This window comes from Triturus cristatus, chromosome 12, assembly GCF_964204655.1.
Source record: "Triturus cristatus chromosome 12, aTriCri1.1, whole genome shotgun sequence".
Taxonomy (NCBI): Eukaryota; Metazoa; Chordata; class Amphibia; order Caudata; family Salamandridae; genus Triturus; species Triturus cristatus.
Window position 1 is genome coordinate 327316082 of NC_140595.1, and position 22627 is coordinate 327338708.

A 22627-nucleotide genomic window follows, 5' to 3' on the forward strand; every position below is an offset into this window, starting at 1 on the left:
TCCTGCTACGTTACTAAAGAGGGCTGTGCTTCAGTGCGTAGTAAACAAGCACTTGCAATGCAATAGGTGTCGCATTATAAAGTTTGAACTATTGGTGTTGCATTATTTAGCAATGCCAATAGCTCAAACTTTAATAATGCGAGACCTATTGCATTGCAAATGCTTGTTTGTATTTTTACTGCTCTCTTCAGAGATTTTGAGCTAGTAGCACTGTAAATGCCAATGCCTTTTATTTATGTGTTGTTTTTAAAACAGATAAATAAAAGGCATTGTCATTTACATTGCCAATAGCTTAAACTCTTGTAAATGCGAGACCTATTGCATTGCAAATGCATTCGGCGCCCGGGCTATAAAAATAAATCAAAAGCGTTAGGAGAGTGTGTGTCCTGCTGCAACAGCAGGCAGTACAAAGCTATTTGAGAAAATAAAGCTCAGAGGCTGTGATGAAAACCTACCGAGTAACAACACACATAACAGGAGGTGTGGCCATTGGAGCTTACAAAATGAGGCAAGGCGGTACTAAGACGGGACTAAGCCTTTTGGCCAATGAACAGCCACAGTTTACAGTAGACAATGACAACCCAATAAAAAATATTAATAAATATATTTTTTTTAACTGCCACAAAGAAATGTGCGACAAGGAGAAACATGGCAGTAGATGTGTTCTGCTTAATTGGCTGTAAAGTCTGCATTTTAAAATATCTTATGGGGTTAAGGCACCTGCTGCAGAGATCGTTGTGCCACGGCTATATCACAGGGAATAATATTAACTCTAGAGGTTAGCACTTTTGCTGGAGAGATCTGTGTCTAGTCCCAGGTTTGAATCAGAGTGGTATAAAACGTCAATGTCTCCTGCAATGCACATTATGTAACATGCCGATGACAGATTGTTATTTCATGTAGATGGGTGAGTGGGTTACTGCTTTCAACAGAGTTCCTTTTGTTACATGCAATTCATAAATTGTAATCCTTCTAATATAGCACAGTGAGCTATGAAGGACATGTGATTATAACACCATATCACCCTGTCTTATGTAACACATCTTGTAAATTCATTTACACGACTACATAATTTATCGTCAATGTATGTGTACGTTGCATAAAGCGCTCCGACACCCTGCATTGGGATGAATTGCGCTATAAAAGAAATAAAATAGTGAACATTAAATTATTTGTGTAAATATTGGACGGACCAATACAGCTGACATTCTTACAGTGCATGCATCTCTTATAAACTCAGGCTGGACAAAGTCAAAAGCCTCTGTTTAGTACCTGTGAAGTGATAAGCTGTGTGCCTTTGTTTCCATTCTGGTACATTTGCATCTAAGTGTATGGCTCCAGGCCACACCCAGCCAGGATCGTATTGGGACAAAAGAAGGCCTGATGGCCCCTTATCTTCGACCCTGGCCTTTGACCCAGCTAGGGGTAAAAATAAAAAAGCCCCCAACCTGCCTCAACATTGCTGCTCGGAATGAAATCCGACAAGGTGCAGGCGCTGCTGAAGGTGTCCCTGTGTGTGAAAATTACACGGGACATGTTCAGCATATTTCAGTGGGGTCCAACATCTTGGCAGGGTGGACGGCCCTTACGAAAATAGTGAATACCCGTGTGTACCTGCAAACAGAGATCCTGTGAGGATAGTGTCACACCCGCATGGACACAGACCTCACAGGAGGGGCGGTGTTCCAGCCTCTAGCAGACATCTGAGAGACACGCATGTCATTCCAGTGGTACATCATGTACAGATTATGTCTCACTCGCAAATACACAGATTGCACAAGAGGGATGAGCTGCCAGCTTCTGGCAGACATCTGAGAGAGACGCGTGTCCCTGCAGAGGAAGCTCCTGTGCAGATTGTCACCCTCATATGTAGACAGAGCACAGGTCCCAAATAAGGCGCAGCCACCAGCCTCTGGCAGTGACGTGTCTCCATAGCTAATTGACGTACAGATAGTGCCCCGCTCACACGTACACACACCAGACTTGCCACAGGAGGCGCAGGCTGCGAGAAGCATGACCTGTACATACTAACCTCGAACACTCAACATATGTGAGAGTGCCAAGTCCCCATGGGGAGATTGTGCGCACAGTGTCTAGGCAATGTCCCGCGTCCCAACACTTTGTGCAAAAGGAAATACATTGAGGGGTTTTCACGAGAGTTGGGCTAGCGTGCACGTTGACTCAGGTGTTGTCTGTGATGGGAGGGCCGGGGGGACGTCAGCTGCTGTGCTGGCTCGCCCCAACCACACAGCAGAGCAGGGCTTGGTGGGGGTGTCGGGGTCGGAGGAGTCCATCAGCCCAGGCTCACCAAAACCGAGCCATGGAACAGAGCCATGCCTGCCCGTGCACCTCGTGCAAACCGGGCCAGCGATCGACGGTTGCTGCGGCGCACCGCACCGTCTCTCCCTCCCTCGAGAATGAGCTCACTTCTAAAAGAGGCGCTTTCTACCCCCGAGCCGCACAGCTCCAAGGCCCGGCACTGCCGCCTGAACGCACAACAATGGCGCACGCGTGTCCTTTCCGTTCACAGGCACTTCTGGCAGGAGCCACCTGCCGGGGCCACAACAGCCAAACGGAAGCCGCGTGCGTGAGGGCGTGAGACGTACACAAGGTGCAAGAGGGTGCGAAACGTACGATGATGTGCGAGGCTGCACTGGCGTGTTAAGGCACAACCTCAGCAGCAAGTGTGAGGGTTGCAGGAGTATTTGGGCCAGTGTGTCACTTCACCCCATTCAGATATCCGGAGTAGGACTCTCATCTAGTGAAGTGCTCACTGATCGTGTTTCTGGCCTGTCTCTGTGCATTTAGTGTAGTTAATTTCCTCAAAGTGAACACATTTGACGGCATGTTCCCAGAGGCAGGAGTGCTTTCAATAACCCACTGACCCAGATTCTGAATTTAACCACATTTATTTAGACTTTTATTGAAATGATTACAGAGGAAAGCAGTGGATCTCATGATGGCTCTGTAAAGTCTTCAGAGTAATCATTTTGTGCAGTGCTACCACCCACAGATTGATGATTTTTTTCTTTCTTCCGGTTAATTATCCAAGAATGGCAATTTTATTATCCAATCAGGAGACCTGATTTACAAAGTTTTTAGAAATACACACAGAAGCGGGATTTGCAGGTTCATATAATCTCCAAATACTGCCTCCAACTGTAACCTGTCAGTGAGCTCAAAGACTCCTTGTGTACTGCACTTATGATCCCTCTACACACAGAAAGCCTAGCTGGGCCGCACCACTACAAATCTCCAATCCTTCAATGTCAAATACAAAATTTAACTTTCCCAGCTAATAGGAGAAGGTAGAATGATAGAGCAGAAAACCTGGGGTCAGTTGGCGTTAATAAAATCAGCAACAATAACAGGACGCTGACAGGGTTGGGTGGTGGACAGCAGTGAACCCAAAAGCCAGGGCCCACACACCAAAATACGGGCCTCCTGAGTATTATAGCGCCCACCTGGAGTATTATTTTGCATATGTAGCTCGTGTTACAGTAGTGGTCAAGCTGTAAATAAATCACAATCGATGTTCAATATTCTATATTCAGCATCCTGCATACCTGCTAGCTTACAAAATCACTTCACCGTGTGAGGAGGGGGCGGAGCCTTGGAGGGGCGAGGCCTACTGCCGAGAACCATCTAAGAGGCACTATGCTATGCCCCTCACCAAGCACCCCACGCCCTCCCAAACATAAACAAGCTTGGTGTGCAGTACAGGAGAGCGTGTCCAACAGCAGGCAGGAGAAAGCCCTGTAAAACCAGTGGTGCGCGTGCACCACAGAGGAGCAGTGTGGGAATCGAAACCAGTGGTGCTCGCGCACCACAGAGGAGCGGGGGCAAGGGAGCCTGTTGTCTGTGCCGCGCTGATGCGCGTAACAGACACTGACGGGAATGGGCAGAGCAAAGGTGGGACATGCCCCCGCCTTTGCCCAATTGCGTGCTGCATTTCTTTTTAAAAAGCACCAGAAAGCAAAACCACATGCACGAGCGTGTGGTCAGCTTTCAGAACTCCGTACAAGAGGTCTCGCGCTGCGCGAGCAGTGCTGCGCACTGCAATGCTAGACGCGAGACCTAAAAACATTCGATAAGCCGGCGCGCAAGGGTTGAATTTCTGTAGGTGCTGCTGGGTGACCGTGCAGTCCTGTCACTGTAGTTCCTTCGGGCATCTCACACAGCTCTTTCGCCTTAACAGGAACAGGTTTTCCAGCTGTGGAGCAGGCCGAATGCTTATGTAGGAAATACTACTTTTCGGATTTTGCCGAAAAAGCGCTTCAACGCCTCGTTAGGGCCTTAGTGGTAGTAAGCTCTGTATAAACACAATACAATAACAAGCATTGAAAATACAATAGGTCCCGCCTTTGATTAAGTTAAAGCCATTTGCTTTGCTAATGGTATTATTTAGCAAAGCAAATGGCGTTAACTTAAAGGCACAACCTATTGCATTTTCAATGCTTGTTTATGCATGTCACAGAGTGTTTTTAGGGGTTAGTCCAGACTGGGCCTTTGCCACAACAGAAGATCAAAGGAGATATGCAGGACCCACCTTCTGTGCGTGCTGGAAAACAACTTGTCCTCTCAAGATAGGTTTCCTGGAGTTGTTTTACAAGGGGATCGTGTACAGTCTCTCCCCAGTAGGATTGTTGACCTTGGGATAGTTGAACTCCTCTTTGAACTGTCCATGATTTTATCTTTATCAGTGCAGTCCTTATGGTCCGAGGTGTAGTAAGTGCTGACCCCACTTCGATGCCATGACAAGACAGTGAGATGACAAAGTGATGCATGCACAAGTCCGACACGTGAGAGAAAGCCATGTGTTACTGAATGCAACTGCAGAGACCATTCCGCATTTTAAAGCAAAGTGCACTGCACTGAAATCGTGTAGCTGGCAGTGTTGCGCTGTCTTACATCGTATCCTAAAATAACCTTTTAAACAGTGGCCAATTGTGACTCTTTTATAAAAAGAAATGAAATGGTTAACTCCCCCATCTCACCAACATTGCACACTTGATACCCCATCACACTCCATCATGTAACAAAACAGCATCCAAGCATATATATGTCAATCTGACACTCTCCAACTGCACACTCAACATATCCCATAACTAGAGGATAAACATCACTCTCGTGAAAATCAAACGGTAAAGTCCTGTAGCTTCCTCACCGAGGCACAGAAAGATGCTAGCCAGTACAAACGCATGGCTACCCTCGGACTTGTCTTTATTAGAAAGGGACTCTTTCCAATCCGAAAAAGCATTTACAATGCAATAGGTCTCGCAATGACATTGTTTTGAGCTATTGGCTTTGAAACTTTTATTGGGTTTTTTCCCCGTTCTTGAAGCATTAATCAAGTAATGGCGTTGTAAAAGACAATGTATTTTACCCCCTGTTGACCCCCGCATACAGACATATATAGAGAAACCACACTACAAACGGGCACACATGCATGCACACACTGAGAAACACACGCACCCCGTGAGACAGACACACTAATACATAGAGGTGCACCGAAGCACGTGATCACATACGCAGGCACACTGAAGCTTTGGCTCTGAATGGCCCCGTTCAAACCTGTCTGAAGCCTGACTGATTCCCTCCCCGTCCGACCATAATTCTGAAGGTTGATAGGAAGAATGATTACACAACCCCAACTGAGTCACGCTGTTACTTTATTTGGAAGGTTTTATATAGCGCTGGCTAGACCCATGGGTATGAGAGCGCTTTACATGAGCAGAAGTCGTCCAAGAAGAAAACAGTTGTTCTGACTAAACACACACAAGCATGTACAATACAGCATTGAAAAAGGGGTCAAAAAGCAATTTACATGAGCTTTCTGGCACCCAAGGGAGCACACAAGGGAGAGCATCGAAGCCCTCAGATAGTACAGAACCCAGGGAGTCCTGATGCGCAAACCCACAGGGGATCTCTAAAGTGCACACCGGGAGCCTCGGAGCATGTGTACACCCCTGTAGCGCGCGCCATGTCTGACAAACACTACATGGGGGTGCGTCGGAGCCCACAGACAGTACAGAGTCCGGGGCAGGGAGAGGCCCAATGCACACGCAACCTACGGAGCCCTGTAGGGCACACCATGGGGAGTGTACAGCATTGAACTACTCCAAAGAAACAGTCTTTAAAAAGCAGGTGTCACAGACCACCTAATCGTAGCTGTCCGGATGTATTTAAGAATTGTATGGCAGTTAGGTCACCATTTTTTAAAGCTGGACACACATGACGCACATGGAAGTCCAACTCAGGCGAGAACCACAATCCTTGTCAGGATGAACCACAAACCTGTGCTTAACCCTCCAGTAGCTTGGCACAAAGCAATCAGGCTTAACTTAGAAGCAATGTGGAAGTATTTCTACAGCACACAAACAGCAATAAAGTGAACACAGAACAAAGAAAAATCCCAATTTAGTGAAATAGAATACATTTTATTAAATAAAATGAGCCCACAATGAATTAAATCCTAGCAGTAAAACCAGAGGTATGAATTTTTAAAGTTTTTAGTAAAATCTTTGGCCTAGAAAATCTAGGCGCCAGCCAATCTGGTCAGGCAAGACCGGGGCAAAGTCAAAAGTTAAGGCCGACCACGATGGAGGATGGGTCAGATACAAGGGGTGGGTGGGGCCAATCATGGCTTACCTTCAGAATTAGAAAATTTCTTGAAGTGAAGTCCAGGAGAAGGTAGGATTCAGCAGGACAAGACAGCAAGGCTGTCAGACTGGACTTGGATACAATTGTGAGTGGAAAAACCCGGACAGAGCGCGAGTTGCTTGAAACCTGCGACTGTAAAACCGAATGCAAACCCTGAATCCAAGTTTACAATCACCTCTGAGCTCACAACAAAGACGACGCAGAGCACCTGTGTTATAAAAACCCTTAACAGAGAGACAGATGTAACACTTGCACAAGTAAACAGGCTGTCAAAATATCAAGAGATTATTGCTGTGAACTGTCGCCCTCTACAAAGTCGAAACACAGAGGCAGTGGGCCTCTTCTCGCGGGTGAATAGTTGAACTGAAAACATGGTTATTTAACATCTAAGGCCTGGTCGTGGATCGTTTTGCTGTGAATCTGAGCTAGCGCCGAGCAACCTACAGCTAGCGGAGCGCTTTACAGATGTACTTTAAAACAATATAACATTTACGGGAGGGTGCCGGCTCCACAGCACCGTGGGCCGCACATGTGGCACAGCCTTTCTTCAGATGCTGATGCAGTGGCACTGCTGCCTGGCCTCCCACAATGGCACTGCCTCCCACTCCTGCGGCAAAGCCGTGCACTCTACCACAGCCCTCCACACGACTCTCCGACGGACGCAGCCTTCAGAGCGCCGCACGTCGTTTAATAACCTCTTCTGCAGAGCACGCTGTCAAATTCAGTAGGCAATGTAAATACAGAATTTCTACTCAAATATCAATGTTCTTCCAGGTAGATACTGAGAAAAGGTTACATAGCAATAAATGTAATTCCACTTTCTGGTCATGGTCCAAAATTTATGGATTCGCGAGCTACCGTCCGCTGAAAGTGCTATAGCGCCTCGTCGGGGGTATGAAGCGCTATATAAATGCGGCTGTACAAAATGCGAATAAAATGCCTACAGCAGGCTAGCATTTATCGGCAGCGAAGAGGTCCATAGGTGGCAAGTCGCTGCACACCGGCTGCTGTACATAAGTCATATATGCTAATCACCCCTGACTGATACTGCACAAAGAAAGTGGAACCCAAATTGTTTCGTCTTCTCCCTCACCATGTCGATGGTACTGATGTAATCTACCCCACATGTATTAAACAGCAAGCTGGCTCTGCTTTGCCCAGATCTGAACTGGTAGCAGATGTTCGCAGCATGCGTGTAATCCACTGAGCTATCTCGCTGGGTTTACTGTAAGTGTGTCGGGTTGGATCCTCCTTACACTCCATATGAGTCCTGCTGGTGCACAACTGGGGGCATTTCAACGGGCAGGGCAGCTGCACCGGCGCCCAGCCTCCTCTGATTGGGGGCAGAACTAGCAGCATCGCCGAGAGGGGCTGAGTTCGGGGGCCAAACTAGCAGCACCACCGTGAGGGCCCGAGCACTGTCCTGCACTGTAGAACAGGGCCCAGAATGCATGCCTAGTGTGCGTGCAGCACACAGTACAATGGCTGTCTGGGCTGCTCCTTTTTTTTTTTATTACAAACTTGAACGGTTTGAAGTTTAGCAGATAAGCTACTTCTGGGCACGTTGCAGCAAGATTGGTGTGGGGATGACGATAGAGGGTGGAGCCAATAGAAACAAGCGTGGCCCGTCATGGGAGGGACAGAAGATGTGCACACGGGGACTGCTTTACTGGCGGCGAAAAAAAAAGGCCCCAGTGTATCACGTCGCCAGTAAAGCATCCAATCCCAGCATGCACATCTTCTGTCTCATTTGTTTCCTTGCATGCACGCTGGAATCGTATCGATTCCAAAAGGCCTTTGCATGGTAGAGCAGCGCATGCACTGCTTTCGCCAGGCCAAGACCTAAAAAAGGGACACTTTGAAGCCACAGCCTTCGCTGAGGTATTGGAAAGATCACAATGACCTGACTGGAAACATCAACCTGGGACCACCTTCCCAAGGCTAGGACAGGGCTAACGTTAGGTAAACAGGCCCATTTCTTTAGGCAAAGGTCTAATGCAATCTGTTCTTAAATATTGCCTGAATGGAAATATGCTCTTAATGAAGCTAATAAAACAAGGGGGTTTATAAAATGCCTCTTCATTACAAGGAAACCATAGTATTGTCTAGAAGAGTTAACGTTTTGTGGGTAAACCTCCGATTTCATAAAGGAGCAGAAAACAAAATGGAATTCCAGCCTCATCATAATCCTCCTGAAACTGCACATGATCTAAACCCAAAGGCGGTGCATGAAATCGGATTCTCTTGTGAAAACGCGTTTTTTGTTAGCTTTTGGAGACGGATATAAAGTCAAAGCGTAAAACGCAAGTGATGAGACCAGCTTCACCCAGATACTCATCAAACCAGTTCTTTAAATGGGCTGGTACTGCCCGGTACGGAGTACCAGCACTTTTTTATTTTAAGAGGGAGAGTACTGGCAATTCTCAAGAGCGAGGTAATACTTTTAATTGGAGAGTACCGGCACTTCTCAGAAATAAGCAGGTACTCTGCTACATAGCACCTGCACTTCTGTTTTTCCATTTCAAGCACTGCATCAAACCACACAATATTGTCATCACTGGCTACACCGCCTCTGCGCCAGGCTTCTCCGACACCTAATTTTGATGGGTGGGAATACAATTCAGTGAATTGAAAAGGAAATTAACCTAGTGAATCTAAAGCAACGGGGTGCGCCATTTACCGGGTCAGTGTAAGGAGCGCGCGCTTTCCCCCTCAGCATCTTTAACTCATATCTTGTCCACGTGGGCGGTCTCTTTATTGCTTTTAAACTTTGTGAAATCGGATTTTCTTGTGCTATTTCATTGAAAACTTTGGAATATTGGATTGCGCAAAAACAATAATTTACTGTATGCCCTCATCTGCGGTTTCTGATTAAAGTGGTAGTGTGGATGTCCGTAAAATAGAATTCTACTTTTCTCACTTATTTTCTGGTTCCTGTGGCACTAGCCTCGGCTTGCTCATCTTAGAGCAGTATATTGGGAGGGAGAGGCGCAATACAGATGCTAACCAATTTTGTGGGTGGAAAAGGCCGCTTTATTGAAACAGGTACACCTCACAACATTCCCTAGCAGACCACCTTACAAAACTAAAACCTTGCTATACATCCAGAGCACTCGCGCTCCCATCCCTACAGTCCCCCCAAACATACCCACCCTGAAGCTAACTGATTAACTGTATTGTATTTCAATATTTCCACATTTCTATTCCCCCTACATCATTTGAGTATCTTTATGAACCTGTAAGTAACCCCATGTCCTAAACTGAACCTTTAAACCTGCCTCCCCTCCCACATGGTTCCCCAACTGGCAATGCCAAGCAACTTCTGCCTACTGCTATCAAACTTTTCTTGCCCTCGCCACCCACACAAGGAAGTTGAGAAATTACCCCCCTTTTCTGCCCCCCGCTATCACTTCTGGTGTGAGATTGAACCCCCTACCGCTTAACGTTCAGCACCTTGGTCAGGACATCCCTGATTTCCAACAAATACAAGCCCATACCTATTCGAGAGAAATGTACTTCATCACCTCTAAAAAGCTCTGTGACCTCAAATTTAATGTCTGAATGACAAATCCTGCCAAAACAGATGCCTACAGTGGCTCACCATCTCCCGATTGATTTTCCTCCACACCCTATCTATTGCTGCTGGCTTGCCTGCTCCCCTCCATGACCATCGTGGCAGAAACTCAGTCCCCAGTACGAATAGCCCAGGCCACTGTGCCTTTATTAACAGCCGCACTGTGCCTTTTCCAGGAACAGTACAATACTTGTGTATCTGCATCACTAAACACAGCCAACAGTCATTGTATTTTGTGGTGGTTGTTGGCCACAGTTTTATTACTCATTACATACGTCATATTTGCACAACTCCCTCAACACCTTCATGGGGCCGGGGTCATAAATCATTATCATACATTATCGCAAATTGGCTATCACACAGTGTTATTTGGACATCATAAATCAGGGGTCATAAATCATCGGGTATCCTAAATCATTCTGCCGCAACCGGACATTATTTTGTTGTCATAAATCACTCTGCCTGATCATCATAAATCAGCAGCCATAAATCATGGTCATAAATCATCGGGATGTCATAAATCATTCTGTCACAAATCTGTCATCATTTTGTTGTCATAAATCATTCTGCATTAGCATCATAAATCAACAGCCATAAATCGACTGGCCATAAATCACTGGTTTGTCTTTTGCTCATTTGCATCTCCTAGGTTCGTAAATCATCCTGACATCTCGTATATTGTTCTTTGTTGTTTTCCACGCCCCTTTGTGTGTGAGGGGTAGCCTTTCCCCGGAGTTAGGCCCCAACTCGCTACCTTGTTAGTCTCTTTTGTGCCCTTCCGTCTGGCGGGGGCTGGGCTGCGAGTGCCATCTCCGTTTGCTACCCTGATTTTTGTCAGGCGTACTCACCCAGCCGTGAGGCATTCCAGAGTGAGTGGCCCTCTTTATACACACCTCCCTGTCGGTGTGTTTCCATAACCAAACCAATACACCTTCTGTTTCCGCCACGCCGCCAGGGAGACTTCCGTCTTCCTGTGGCTCCTCCAACCTTATGTCGTCCCTTTGCGCCTCCGGCTGCTCTTACTGTGGAGCCTGCCCATGCCGTTGCTCCGCTCCAGCGCTAGGATACCAACCTCTAGCTGTGTCTCCGGGAGGCTGACGTCTGGTAAGCTCTGACGGTTATCTTCCCCACAAACGCCATGGTGTGCTCTGCTCCGTCTTTGCCCTCATTTAGTGGCACGCTTGTGTCCTGTTCAGAGTCTTATGGCACTGTATCCTCTCACCATGGGTCACACATGAAATCAAACAAAATTGGGAGATAGTCAGATACCGCTTATGAAGGTGTGATACAGCATAACCTCCTTAAATACCATCCTCTTCTTCACTCATGCTCCTGGCAGGCTTCCCCCCAGTAAGCACCACTGCGAAACCAGTACCCAGATTGTCCCCATGGACTGTGTTATTACCAGAAAGTTGCCCTTGTCATGCTCAACTGGTTTACCGCTAACCTTTCCTTCTTCCAAAATTTTGTATTGGACCTTTTTAGCTTAAACTTCGTATGCGCGCCCAATGAAATGCAAGATTTTCCACACATTATCCCTGTCACATTCTTGAAGTACCTTTGCTTCTTCAATATACCATATTCCACTTTACCCCATAACTGTGCATTTTGTTGTGGTACTTTCACATTGGAAATTTTCTTTACATCCTCTCCACTGAACTGTGATTATTTCTTACTGTGGGAGGATGAAATACCGAGTTGGCCCTGCCGGGGGTGGGGGTGGGGGTGGGGGGAGGTGCAGGGAACATAACCTTTGTATATTCTTAATAGGGTTACCGTAAATCCTTCCCCTCTTATCAAAATTTGCCTCTGAAAATTGTTAGCTTTAGCTTCGTAAGCGCGCCCCAATCAAATGCACAATTTTACGAATATTTTCCTTTTAACACTCTTGGAAGTGCATTTTAGCAAATTTTATTTTCCTGTATACAACTTAATTGTGCATTTCATTGTAGTACTTTCTGTCACATTGGACCTTTTCTTTACATACTACCCCCTCAGTTCTACTTGTTTCTTATTTTGGAAGGATGAAATCCTGAGTTGGCACTGCCGGGGGTACGGAGAACATAACCTAGAGTTGTCTAGCAAAACAGAGCAATGCGTCTTCCTTGTATTGAAGTGGCATTCATACTGCGCTGTATTCCCTACTGCCAGGATCAAAGCGCTAATGGCCTTCCCACTTCCTGTTTCATTCCCCTCTTATCCTTCGTGAGGGAAACAGACCGCTGTTTGCTGATACTAAGAAACCCTGCTCGAATATATATGTCCTACTTGCAGGACGAAATGTCAGGAGGCATGTCCCTTCTCCTTCAGAAAATGAACTTCAAGCTATAACTGCCAAATCCTGGTGTACACAATAGTGGCAATTTAGTCTGCAAGTAGTGAGGTGCTGTTGGTTCAGCTTGGAATAGTAGTTCCCCAGCCGCTTCCATTCCTTCTGTACTATGTTCTCTGAAACAACACAGCTAACTTTTACACTGTCAATCCCAACATGTGCGTACACAATGACAGTTCCATTTTGAGGGGGCATCAGAAAATTATTTATCGTAACTGGCGAATCCAGTTTGCTGCAATTGTGGGATAAATGCAACTGGATAACTCCTGTCCTTATAAGTATCAGTGAAAACTTAGGGGCCATGCAATGCTGAATTATCAGCATGACTTGTGTTGGCTCCAGTGAAACTAATGCCAAATGCCAGTGACGCGCCACCTGGTTGAAAAAGTGTGCTCCTAGAAATATTCCTGAGCAGTGTGAAGTGCCTGCCTGTAATCAGCACTACTTGCCCTGGTATTCCCTACAGTTATCCAACAGGGGCTGCCCTCTAACACATAGTTAGCAACGACCTGATTCGCAATCGGGAGCTCAGCTCAGCCCGGTTCAACTCTCGTGCACATCAGCAGCAAAAACAAGCGCTTTAAACATTACAGATCTCGGGAGAGTCCAAGCTGAGCACTGGGCAAAAGAAGTGGAAGCTCGGCTCAGCCTCAAACATTTCTCCAGCGCGCACAGCTTTCGCACTGCCAACATTTCCATAGACTGCTCCAAATATAATTTTTTTTGTGTGCAGCTTTATATAGCATTAACTTGACCCGAAGGTATCGGAGCGCTTAACACGAGCACCAGTTACATTACAAGGGGACACATTCATTTTGTTAGGCAGGGGTAGATTAAATGATTTGCCCAAAGCAGAGAATGCTGAACTAACACCGAAGCTCGCACCTGGTTCCCCAGCTCAAAAGTCGTCAGCTCTGGCCGTGAGGCCACATCCTCCTCCTGCCTGCTAAGAAAATGTCCTGCTACATAATGGCCGCCGTATCTCACTTCACAGCAACCTGCTTGACTCTGAACGTTAGACCTACAAATTGTCACTTTTTTATGTGTGGCGCGAAATCTTAGTTGGGAGCACCATGTGCCGTGCCTAATACACACTTCAACTCAAGCCTGTATCTAGCGAAAATTGAGCGCCGTGAAAACTCAAGGCTGTCCCGCCACATGTGCTACATCCAGGAGCGCAAAAGGTCCTACTCCCCCCTGCACTTTTTTTGGGGGGCGTTGGCGCCGCTCCCCCAGCTCCCTGATGTGAACGTGAGCTGCCCAGTGGGAGCGTCGCCTTATATCCTCCTACCTCTCTTCCCTTTGCTCTTGGAAGGGGGGGAGAGGGCCTCAGGCGCGTTTTGCCGCGTGTCCTTTCCTGGCGGCGCAAACCAGCGCCAACCATATCCGTTCCTTTGTGGGCTCTGGCCGCCGTTATGGCGCCGGCCCTCAAGGCCCCCTTCGGGGGTGGCCTTTGCTATTCCAACAAGTCCCTTTTCATAGTCCTCAACGGCACCACCCCTTTTCTCTAACCAAGTCATTCTCATCAAGGTGAATTACCAGCACATCCGTGCACCGTGACCCAACCAACATACCGTTTAGCGTGTGCAGAATATCCCTCCAAAGTATTCTCCTTTTCCCCTCAAAGTAACCCAAAACAGGCATTCATTAAAACCCAAATTAGACACCACACCACTCTGTCCCGCTTCTATTGCTGAACATTTGATTAACGAGTGACCCACTACCCAAATATCCAATTCTTGAGATGCAGGGCTGATTACGACACCTGGAAGGAAACAGAAAAGCAGTAAGCGATTCACCAAGCAGAATCTGCCGTGCTACCCTCATCCCCCGCACATAACCCTTATAGCATCCCGGTGACTAGCAGCCCAAATGCATGATGCCCTCCTGTGCCCAACCTCTATTTGCAGCTTCTGACGCTGCCCCAGTGCAAAAGAAATACATGCCATAGTCGGATATCTGTACCCCGAGCAGGGCTTATGCCACCCGGAGCACTGCTAATAGCTGTAACGCTGTCACCCTGCCTTCTTGAATGTGAAGGAGAACCATCCCACTGTCCTTCCCACAACATGCCGCCCAGATCCCACCCCATGCCACTGGATGTGCTCCTGATGAACCCATAGCTTTAAAGATAATCAGCTTTCTGTGGGACCTCTGATCTTTTTTTGAATGGGGAATCCATAACTCAAATCTCCCGATGCCTTGGCTACTTCCTGCCAGTGGAGACCTCTCATGCCCCTACCTCCCAACAATTCTGATACCCTAAAAGCTCCCAGAAACATCCGCACCATTACTGTGGAATGTAAATAATTCTCCCTTTCGTTTCGGCAAACCTCAGGCAACTGTTGCAGCACTTGAAGCAGTAGATTCAAAGACAAAGGTTTCCTGGCCTGCTCCTTTTGTCCCTGCTCCCTCGCCCAACCCTTCCAGTGTCCTGCAACCAAGTATCCCCACAACAACTTACTCATAAACGCTAAACCTGCCAACCTCCCCGGATTGGTCACCTGCGACAGACCCTTGTCAATCACCTCCAGAACATACTGTATTATGTCCTCAAACCTTGCCCATCCAGTCTCCCGGCGCTGCGCCCCTGATGCCAAGAATTCCCTCCAATCCTGGACATAGACGCTGTGCGTTGACTCAGCTAATGACCCTACCACCTGTTGTACCATCCTGCTTGCCTATGGACCACAAGTTCTCCGGCATGGGCTTCGGGTCTCTGTCTCCATCCTTGGCTAACTCACGGAATCTCCACCACTGGGAATGAGACAAAGCATTTACAATGTCATTGTCCACAGCCGGCACGTGACATGCTCTGAAAGTAATGTCATAACACAAGTATCCCAAAACAAAAACTGGTAACAGTGTCAGCACATGCATGTCACTAACAGACTGTCTATTCACCACCTCCACCACAGCTATGTTGTCTTCCCGAAATAACACTCTCCTGTGTGCTAACTCGGCACCCCAGGGAGTCACAGCTTCCACCAAAAGGGAAGAGTATCAGGAAAGCTATACTCCTGCCTCCCTTGGTCCACGTGGCCCACCATGACTTGGCACACCATCTACCATGCCAATATAAGCCGAAACCCCAACCTCCTGCATAATCTGAAACAATTTGCACATCCCAGTCAATATCCTCCTCTCTCTCCAAAGGAATACCGTTAAAGTCCAACAAAAAAACGCACCACATTCTCGGATCTTCTTTGATCCCTGCTGAAAGTCGAGCAATGGTGATGAGACGGAGCACATCCCGAGAATTACCTCCCCAATCTCCTGCAGAACAATCTCCCCACCCGTACCACCCTGCATACAAAATTGAGATGCCCTAGCAAAATCTCCTTCACTTTCACTTTTTCCCATTCCAGCATGAACATGGGTAGTGTCAGCATTTGCTCCTTTTTGTCATGCTGTAGCCTGGCTTCCAACCATAGGAACTCGATCTCAATGGCTAAAAACAATGGCTTCAGAGAAAACAGTGGGCCCCAAAACATTGCAAACAGCACCCCTAGTTCACCCCTGAGCTCTTTTAACCATGCCAGTAATACCTGGCAGTCTGCTAAACCAGGTGCCCCAACTATGAAGAAACTGTCCAAATAGCGAGTCATCAACTGATGGCCCGTCTGCAATGTGAACACCCACTGCAAAAATGAACTGAAGCACTCAAGCAAAGCACAGGAAATTGAGCAACCCATTGGCCATGCTTTGTCCATATACCATTTCCCTTCAAATTGCAAACCCAGCAGCTGGATGTACCAGAAACAGCTGAAAAGCTGACTTCACATCACATTTAGCCATCAATGCTCCCGGGTCTGCCGCACCACCAGTGACATGGCCACATCTACCGAGGAGTAGGACACAGACGCTTCTTCCTACTCAATGAAACATTCACAGAACTACCTTTGGGCCACAACAAATGTTTCATCAAATGATATTGACCTTCCTCCTTCTTGGGGACCACTCCAATGGGAGACCCAATCAAATCCTCCATATGCCAATTATGAAAAGTTTACGCCATCCTGCCCTCGGAAACCTCTTTCTACAGTTTGTCACTAACTGCCTGTTTATGTCCCGTTGCGAAACGCAAATTGTCTGCACACTGTCACATCCTGGAACCCTCGTACCCCAACGGAAAACCCCAACAAAACCCGCACTGCAACAAATTCGCCACTTCAGTTAGCTCGTAGAACCCCAGCAGAGTACTCTAACTTTTCAAGGTTAACCGATTATGCGCATTTTGCACCAGGTTCTTGGTCTCCCCACCCCCTCTTTGGCCTGAGAATTGCTGCTGATGCCCTCCTTGGCTACCCCTTATTGCTGCCGCAGTCGCGTACCCTGGCTGTGGCATGCACCCCCTGTCCAGTAGCAGTTGACAAGGGGGTGTCGCCCTGTGCATTTTGAACACTCATGACGGAATTTGCAGTACTCCCGCATGCACATTCCATTATTAAAATCCCAGCAAGTGCCCCCTGACCCTGGTAGTGCCTTTGAAGTTCCTCCCACCTCTCCCCAGGTGGGACGTCCCTGAAAGGGGCGATAAACTATTGGCAGACCACTTGCAGTAAAGATAGTCTTCCCCAATTTTGCGGCCCACATAGTGTGCTGACATAAAAGCAAATCAAGTTCTCCCCATTTTGCCTCCGAATCACATGCCAGTCGTGCCCGAAACTCCTCGTCATAGTGCGCCCACGCATAACTCCACCGTGATTTGGGCTTTTCGTATAGCAGAAATGCCACCATCCAGTTCTCCATCGTAAGGGGATCTCTCAGCCGCTTGGCCAACTTGCATTCCTCCTCTTTGGAACCCTCTTTTTACTGCCCCTCTCTATGTAAGATTTTTAGCATCTCTACATGTTCTCCTTTCCAAATAAGCTATTTCAAGGCCAACCCTAATGAGCCCCCAATGGTATAATACCTCCCTGGTAAGGCAATTTCTTAGTCTTGAGTTCCTTGCGGTCAGGCCCTTCCTTCTCCCCCACCTCAACCTACCCCCCCCTGCCGCTACCCCTGGGGCCTCCATTTTGCTTTCTCCCCTGCACTGACTGTGTGAGCACCAAATTTGTTGTCTGTACCTACTTCCACGTACTTCCATTTGCGCAACCCCTCCCCCCCTTCTGAGCAAGCACTAGCATCCACGCCCGTCGATATCATCTTAGGAGCAGAATCCTTCACTTTGTCATTACCTGGCACCAAGGTCAGCGCCCGTGCAGTTGAGGTCCTCCTCACCAGTGTTTTCTTCTTCTTCCCGCTCGTGGTGGCCTGTTCTTTGCGCACCTGTAACATACTGGACAACTAATTAGTGAACAATACCCCAGCTGACTCCTGCCTCCTCATCACGGAGCTTTCCCTCCTCCATGCTATCCTCTTAATCCAAGTTTGTTGCCCCTAGTTGGTCTTCCAAAAGGCCTCAAATGGGATCAACCCCTTTTCCCTGTGCATGACCCGATCCAAACTTTACCATAGCATTGCGACTCCCGGTCCCTGGGCGGTGTTTGGTGGGGCTGAAGTGACCCTTCCCTGCGCCCTGCCCCCAAACTCTTCAGCACCCAATAGTTTGCATCTCCCCCCTGACTATCCTCCATGTGATCGGAGGCCCCCCGAGAGCATCCAGCCCACCCTGAAAATGGGGGGGTACCCTAACCACCACAAAATCCTCATTCACCAATCCATCCTTTTCTAAGGTGTCTTCCTCTCCAGTCTAATCTGTCATGGCTGCAACTATTGCGGATACGGGCCCATCCCCCTCCTTTTCAGGAAAAACCTTCCCCACCCTGCCCCATGTCTCCCCATTGCAGGGGTCCTTCTCTGCCTATGTAGGCATCCACTTGAGATACCCATTCCCATTCTCTACCCCTGGAAGCTTCCTCCCAATGATCAAATATCCAGCCCAGACTAGGCTGGCCTATCCTCCATTCTGGCAGACAATTAAGCCCTGCTCCTGGACCCCGCCCCCAGTTCTACCTCATGTAAAGCTTTTCCAGCCCCTCCCTCAGACATCTCCTTGCTCCTCTGGGGCAGAGCACTAGGGAAACCTCCCTCGGCCCCGCCCCCCCACCAGCCCTCCCCTTCCTGTCATTGTTGAAGTCCCCAAGGGGCTCTACTGAAGCCTGGCGCCTACAGGAGCCCCCCCCACCGCCTCTCACCGAATGCTGGCGGCTCCTTAAATGCCACCCACTTTCTCCCTCTCTTCTTGCTGGCGGCCCAAATACACACCAACCGCGTGACAGGTCACCTTGCCTCACCCAGTCAGCGTGGGCCCCACAGCGCGGGCTACTTAAATCAGAGGACCCAGCCTCCACCTGCCCCCTCCCGCTACGATCAGTTCTGGCCGCACCGCGGGCCTGCTTACACCTGAAAGCCCCTCCCTCATATGCCTGACCCCAGTCCCTAGGGGGGGTGGACACTCCTCTAGTTCTGGAGTGACCTCTATTGCTCATTTCCCTATTTACCAATCTACTCATGCTACCAGCCACCAGGACACCTGAACCTAAAATGGTGGCTGGTAGCCCAACCAGACCCCATAAATATACTATGGGCTACATTTGGGCTATAACATAGTCCAATACAAAATGTCAATCGCTGGACTGCACCACCTTCCCAATCTGCCCGGGGGCAGACTTCCCTCCGAGCAGCTGCCCCTCAAACCCCCCATGTGTGTTGTGCATTTATGGTTCCTTTATCACTCCCTGTTTAGTGTTACTTCCTTGCCAGGTAATATTTCTTGGGCAATGTGTAAAATGAAAAATTACAATGGTGTTTGACTTCTGGTTCCCCAGGGTCAGGTAGCTCGTAGACCGTTTACTAAAGAGCACTCTGTTTTCATATTAGCGAAAAGGTGCCTATCTACCTATGCAGTAATGCTATTGACCTCATTGAAACGACAGCAGTGATAGGCCATCTGACAAAAATTAGGCAATATTTTGTCTGCTCTACTTTTGCCCTTGTCTCTTTTTCCTATCAGTGGAGATTTTGTTTACTCTTCCAATAGGTTAGAGTGCACCCAGTGCCGGGGAATAGCATTGAGCGGGCTTCCCTATTTAACGTTGCATTTCCAATTTGTCAGCGTCCATTCTGTCTGGCTCCACCATGTTTATCATAGTGGTCCTGAAAATAGATTACAGAAATGTTTTCTACATGCTTGTACAAAACTACCCGGTGTATATCAGTTGTTATTTGTAAAGTAATAGCACTGCTTTAGTGGTCTATTTTTTGCAAATATCATGAGTGATAGCAGTTTGGGCATAGCATTGCAGATTTGCTGTCAAGGTTCCCTCTCCCTGATCGTCTCCCTCCATAAACATGTAAGAAATTGAGTTATAGGTTGAAGGGGTTGGAAGCCCCATAAATGCAGCAACCACAATCCTGGTCAGGGTGAGCCACAAGGCACTAATTATTCTGTCCTTAACCCTCTGGTTTCTTTACACAAAAGCACTCAGGCTTAACTTGGAGGCAATGTGTAAAGTATTTATGCCACTCACAAACAGTAATAAAGTGAAAACACAAGAAAAATCCGAAGCAAATTTATTTAAAAAAGAATACATTTTAATAAATAAAAAGATACCAGAACGACAAAACAGCTAATCAGTAGAACCGGAGATATTACATTTTAAAGTTTTAAGTAGGTATAGTGCCTAAAAGCACAAAGCACCACTCATGGTCAAGAAGAAAGTCACAAGTTTAGGCCAAATGTGATGGAGCGCAGGTTGAATACAGGGACCAGGTTAGTCTTGCAGAAAAGGTTAGCTTCTCCAAGTATGGCTTGAAATGTTCTGTTTACAGTGGAGTAGGCCGCGAAGAGCAGGGAGAGTGTCACAGGTGGTTGCGGCTGTTGCACGAAGAGCCGGTTTGGCATCACAGACGGTTATTGCTGGAGCTTCATGCTGACGATCACCGTGGGCTGTCCTTCCTGTAGCATGAAAAAACAGATCTTGCATTGTCTGTCATCGCTGGTGGCCATTGTAGCCAGTAGGCCAGGTCTTCACCAGAGCTGCATGTTGGCTGTGGTCGCTGGTGGCAGAGTCTTGCACGAAGGAGCCTGTTTGTGGTCATGAAGAGCCCAAACTTCAAGATTTCTTCTTTATTCTTTGAAGGAGTTCAGAATAAGGCTCACAAAGGGTCTAGAACTTGGGAGGAACCTCTCAGGGATCAGGAATTCACTCCAGCAGAATCCAGCAGGTCCAGTTAGAGTAGGCCAGCTAGGAATTTGCAGGGAGGCCTCTGGTGCTTGTTCTTTCCCTGTAGCTCAAACCGGCGATCAGCCAACTGCCCCTCGGAGTCACTATGGTTAGCCTGGGATGAAGGTAAGCAGGTCCAGTCTTCCTTTTCAGGCAGCCTGGCAGTCCTCAAGCAGGAGGGCAGTGTTTCTGTAATGTCCGTAGGTCTAGGAGCGTTCTGATGACTGGTTCCGGAGATTCAATATTTATACCTGGTGTCAGCCTTAGTGTGTGTGCTGACACCACGTCCTACCCTCCACATCTGGTTCCCTTACCCTGTCAAGGCTCTAAGAAGTCAGGTTACAAAAGGCAGATTTTGTGTGTGTGCTTGAGGCAAGCCATTTGAAGTACAAGTACAACTGGGTGCAGCTCCTCCAAGTCATCCTATCCTCACATAAGCCCCTTTTGTTTCACTTTCTGCAAAGAACCACAAACGCCAACTCCACAGACATTCATAGTCATTTGACCCAGAACACTGGCAGAAATAACACATGGTTAGGACAGGAAAATGTTAACTTTGTAAAAAGTGGCATTTTCAGAATTGAGACTTAAAATCCAACTTCACCATTAAAGAGGATTTTAAATTGCAGTTCATTAGAGTGTAAACACATTTTGAATTGCTCCCAATCCAAAGGTATCAAAGCATAAGGTAACACTGTTTTAGTCAATGAGAGAAATAAGCCTTACAACAGTGCAAAATTACTTTAGGAGTTTTTCACTGCCAGGACATCTAAACCATAAGTACTAATGTCCAACTTTTTAAAAAACAATGCACACTGCCATCTGAGCCATTAGGGCCTACCTTAGGGATAAAGTACGTGAATTAAAAAGGAATGTTTAGTCCTGGCAAAAATGTATTTTGCCTGGTTCAAATAGCAGTTTACAACTGCACTTCAGGCTGCTTTGGCAGGCCTGGGACGTGTTAAAGGGCTACTTAAGTGGGTGGCACATTGAGTGCTGTAGACCCACTAGCAGCATTTAATGTAAGGCCCTGGGTACATGTAGTACCATTTACTAGGCACCTCCAAGTAAATTTAATGTGCCAATTAGCGTAGGGCAATGTTACCATGTTTAAAGGAGAAATCGGAAGCACTGCGGCACTAGTTAGCAGTGGTAAAGTGCACACAGTCCTAAACCAAAAAGACCCACAAATTCAGCAAACAGGAGGGGTGATGGCTAAAAGTTTGGGAGAATGCCACGCTACGGATTTCTTGTGTAACGTGATATCTTTTAGAGGAATCATTTTTGTCATCCAGGTAAAGAACTTTACATTTGTCGTGTCTGTGGAAGGGGTGGCAGGTGCTGCCAAGAACAGAACCAATCTCCCTCCTATCCCGCCACATACACACCTTAGTCATGTGATGCTGGTTGCTTTTAGACCTCAGTCTATACTTTTGGGACCCTTAAACTCTCTTTGGAGTAATCTTTCTAAATTTCTCTTTGTTGTGCTTTCTGTTTGTGTCAGATGCATGGTTAAAAATTGCCTACTGCTCTTAAGACTTATGTTGGTTGGATATGTCCTGTATTTTTCCCTTGACCAGGACTGACCATAACCTATGATTCACTGAGTCCGAGAGTAGATACTGTTTTTTCCACCTTCTTTTTATTAATAAGTGCCCTATTGGGATTCCTAGTAGGATTCTAACTTTTTTGGCTTGGGGTCATTGGTGAATGCAGTAATAATACTTAAGTTAAGTCAGAGATCAGGAGTCCTTATATCTGTTAAATTCAACATTGCTTCCTTCCAGAAGACTTGCTCTTGGATAGGTTTGCTGTACTCGTGTGGTAGAGCCGTCTTAAATCTCACATCTCCAACATAATCCCCATGTTCCTTTTAGATAATTT